The 4,508-nt window shown below is 40.0% G+C and overlaps 1 protein-coding gene across 6 annotated transcripts in view; it reads left to right on the top strand.

Annotated features, from left to right (window-relative positions):
* The window catches only part of FIRRM (FIGNL1 interacting regulator of recombination and mitosis), a 59,878-nt gene that overhangs the window by 14,411 nt on the left and 40,959 nt on the right, over positions 1-4,508 (top strand). The window lies entirely within an intron of this gene.

The following is a 4,508-nucleotide window of genomic DNA, read 5'->3' as shown; positions in this document are numbered from 1 at the left end:
CGGATCTCAGCTCACTGCAAGCTCCGCCTCCCGGGTTTACGCCATTCTCCTGCCTCAGCCTCCCGAGTAGCTGGGACTACAGGCGCCCGCCAACTCGCCCGGCTAGTTTTTTGTATTTTTTAGTAGAGACGGGGTTTTGCCGTGTTAGCTAGGTTGGTCTCGATCTCCTGACCTCGCGTTCCACCCGTCTCGGCCTCCCAAAGTGCTGGGATTACAGGCTTGAGCCACCGCGCCCGGCCTAAAACATAAATTCTTTTGTTCATATTTATATAACATCTAATATAGCTGCAATCAATCTTGCATTTTTTCTTCACCAATGCATTGCAACCTTTAGGGATACAAGTATGTTTGTGCATGTATATATGTATCAGTCTTTTAAATTTGATGTATTCATACATTCATTTTTATTTTGAAAAGTTAGAGCGTTGAATTGGTATTCCATTTATGAAACAAATTAAATTTGTAGTACGATTATTGGGAATTATAACTCATTAGTACCTTTTGCTTTCAGACTAGCCCTCCAATTTTATTTAACTATAATAGCCCTAAATTATAAGATTAATAGTACTCAGGACCTAATAGTTATATGTAATTTTTTTTTTTTTTTGAGACTGAGTCCCACTCTGTCACCAAAGCTGGAGTGCAGTGGTGCAGTGGTACGATCTTGGCTCACTGCAACTTCTGCCTCCCGGGTTCAAGGGATGCTCCTGCCTCAGCCTCCTTTGTAGCTGGGATTATAGGTGCCTGCCACCACGCCTGGCTAATTTTTGTATTTTTAGTGGAGATGGGGTTTTGCCATGTTGGCCAGGCTGATCTTGATCTCCTGACCTAAGGTGATCCACCCGCCTCGGCCTCCCAGAGTGCTGGGATTACAGGTGTAAGCCACCGCACCCAGCCTATATGTAATAATTTTAATGGGACCATTAATTGAATATTTCTTCTTTGAATAGCAATGACATAGCCCGTTCTATTGTACATGTGCAAGGTGATATAGGGAATTCTTTTGTACCTGTGCTTTTCCCTGCCAGTCAGCTATGGGGGTGAAAGTGTAGGGGTTCATCCAAGTCCTAAAACTGGTAGTAACTCCTAGGGCAGGGATGATCTGGAAGGACAGACCCTAGGGGAGGATGGAACTTTAAAAAGAAATTCTGAAGGTAGTAAGAAGGAAATGAGGAGTAGTATTAGGAAGGGGCTAACTTTTTTCTTCTTGTTTCTCTTCTTTATCTCACCTGCCCCTCCCCTTATAACCCTTCTTCCTTTTTCCCTTTTCTTTTTTGTTCTCACTTCATTCATGTGTCCTTTCTGATTCCTCTTACCTTGCTAAAAGGAGAAGTTTGTTTGGGTATCCTGTATCAATGTCAGGAAGGTTGTTTTCTTCTTCACCTTTGTCCTGTAGATTCATATTCTCAACCCAACCTCCTCTTTCAGTTTCCTTCTTGCTTCTCTTGACACCACAGACTTTTCAGCTAGTACTTGGAGAGGAAAATTAAACAGAGATACTTGGACAGGAGTGAGATGAAGAAAGCCTAAGCAACAGTATAGTCTACAGTGGCAAGAGAGAGTATGGGGGCTGCTTAGCCAGGGTGACTGTTTATATATAAAGGATATTTTCAGTTTATATAAACTGCTTATAGATGGACATCAGAAAATTTAACTTTTCTTAACTGTCCAAGAAAATTCTCATATTTTTACTCATTTGTTCAAATTTGGGACTGATAAATGTGACCAGTTCTGCTTACTGTCCATTGCCTGAAATGGAGCTTTGAGGTGGACCGTGTAATTTCTTCAATCTTAACTCCAAATTCTGATCAGTGATGCCCTCTGCTGCTCACTGTTAATATTTATTTACCAATCAAAGTAAAGTATTGAAGTTTTCCAAGCAGTTTTCACTTTGTGTCTTAGTCCGTTTAGGCGGCTATAACAAAATCCCTTAAACTGGGTAAGGGATTATAAACATTAGAAATTTATTTCTCACAGTTCTGGAAGCTGGGAAGCCCAATATCAAGGCACCAGCAGATCTGGTGTCTAGTGAGGGTGTACTCTCTGCTTCAAAGATGGCCCCTTGCTGCTGCATCCTCACTTAGTGCAAGGGGCAAGACACCTCCCTTCAACCTGTTTTATAAGGGCACTTATCTCATTCATGAGGGCAGAGCCTTCATCACTTAATCACTTCCCCAAAGGCCCCACCTCTTAATAGTATCACTTTGGGTATTAGGTGTCTGGGAGGACACCAATCTTCAAGCCATATCATCTCACTTTGAAAAAAGTCAAAATAAAACCAGTAGATTTAATTAATGTTACACTATTTATGGAAGCATGTGATGTGTCATTCCTTGTATTAATTTCCTGGGGTTGCCATAACAAGTTACCACAAACTAGGTGGCTTAAAACGATAGAATTTTATTCTGTCACATTTCTAGAGGTAAAAGTTCACAGTGTGTCAATAGGGCCATGTTCTCTGGAAGACTTTAGGGGAGAATATATGTCATATCTTTTTCTTAGCTTCTGGGTGTCACTGGCAATCCTCAGCTTACTTTGGCTTGCAGCTGTGTAACTCCACATGCTGTTCTCTTTCTGTGTCTTCACATCATCTTTTTATAAGAACACCAGTGATAGTGACTGAGGGCATACCTTGCTTTAGTATGACCTCATCTTAACTAATTATGTCTTCAATAACCCTATTTCCAAATAAGGCCACATTCTGAAGTATTGAGAGTTAGAACTTAAAGCTTTCTGGGAGGGACACATTTCAACCCATAACAGCCCCTAAAATCGATATTTATTCTCAAGTCTTGAAATTGGTTTCAAAAGAGAATATTCTATTAGAGTTTTAATGTATAGTTTTAACATATAGTTCTTTAGCCCCAATTATTTAGTTTTCTATAAACATAGGGAAATTTATTTGTGTGGCACTTAGAAATAATTTAATTTCCACTCTAATTCCTACTTATATAACGCTTTTAGAAATTTGTATTATTCAGAAAATAAACATATACTATTATATCTGTTGCCTACACTTAGATTTTATTGCCTGCTACATTTAAATTTTATTAGTATTTTAGTTGTTTTAGAAAGAATGTGCCTGTAATCTCAGCACTTTTAAGAGGCCAAGGCAGAAGGATTGCTTGAGTCTAGGAGTTCGAGACCAGCCTGGGCAATACAGGGAGACCCCCATCTCTACAAAAAATAAAAAAATTACCCAGGCCTTGTGGCACATACCTGTAGTTCTAGTTACTTGGAAGACTGGGGCAGGAGGATGCATTGAGCCCAGGAGATTGAGGCTGCAGTGAGCCGTGATCGGGCCACTGTACTCCAGCCTGGACAACAGAGCGAGACCCTGTTTAGATAGATAGGTAGATAGACCCTGTTTAGATAGATAGATAGATAGATAGATAGATAGATAGATAGATAGATAGATACCTGGACAGCAGAGCAAGACCCTGTCTAGATAGATAGATAGACCCTGTCTACATAGAGAAAGAAAGAGAGAGAGAGAGAGAGAGAGAGAGAGAGAAAAGGAAGGAATGGAAAGGAAGGTGCTCATATTTTAAAGCATTGGAAAATGGTCTTCCTTGCTTATATTACCCACACCTTCTTTGTTGGCATTGAGATGCAAACTTTGTTTTAAGCAGTTGAGTAAATCAAAGATGGGACTGTTAATTTATTTGTGTTATTTACTTGCTTTTGAAAATGTAAAATAAAATTCTAGATTTAATTAGTAGTATGCTATTTAGTGATGAAGTAAAGCTACAGGCTTCGAACAAATCTTGTGTAATTTCCTCTTGAATGAGAGAGAAAATTTAAAGTAAGCAAACAAATAAGTTGTGTGTCACCACTCATTCAGTCATTTAACAAGAGTGCTTATTCTGTGCCAGCAAATGTTGTAGGTGCCCTCAACAACTTAGAGGCTAGCTTGAAACACAAATAAGTAGGTAATTATTATATAATGGTAGGATCTTTGGAGGACTGGGTATTGGCTGGCTTATGGGAGTACAAGATAGGTGTCCAGTGATGAAGTCAGGAAAGGTTTCTTATGGTGGTGTGACGTCTATGCTGAATAAAATGTATTATAAGGTCAGGGTAGATTAATCTTTAAACTTTGTGCTTTTAAATTTGCATAGCACTGTATTAGAGAGTTCATGTTCAAAACAATTGAAAAGGCTGGGTGTGGTGGCTCATGGCTGTAATCCCAGCACTTTGGGAGGCCGAGGTGAGCAGATCGCTTAAGCTAGGAGTTCGAGACCAGGCTGGCTAACATGGTGAAACCCCGTCTCTACTAAAAATACAAAAATTAGCCAGGAGTGATGGTGCACACCTGTAATCCCAGCTACTTGGGAGACAGGCAGGAGGATCACTCGAACCCAGGAGATGGAGGCTGAAGTAAGTCGAGATCGTGCCACTGCACTCCAGCCTGGGCAACAGAGTGAGACTTCATCTCAAAAAAAAAAAAAAAAATTCAAAGAAGGATGAATTTTCATCTACCCTATTTCTGCTGAGGAAAATTGACT

Source organism: Rhinopithecus bieti, unplaced genomic scaffold, assembly GCF_001698545.2.
Source record: "Rhinopithecus bieti isolate Rb0 unplaced genomic scaffold, ASM169854v2 scaffold_4101, whole genome shotgun sequence".
Taxonomy (NCBI): Eukaryota; Metazoa; Chordata; class Mammalia; order Primates; family Cercopithecidae; genus Rhinopithecus; species Rhinopithecus bieti.
Note: the sequence above shows the minus strand (reverse complement) of the source record. Positions and strands in the feature narration are given on the sequence as shown.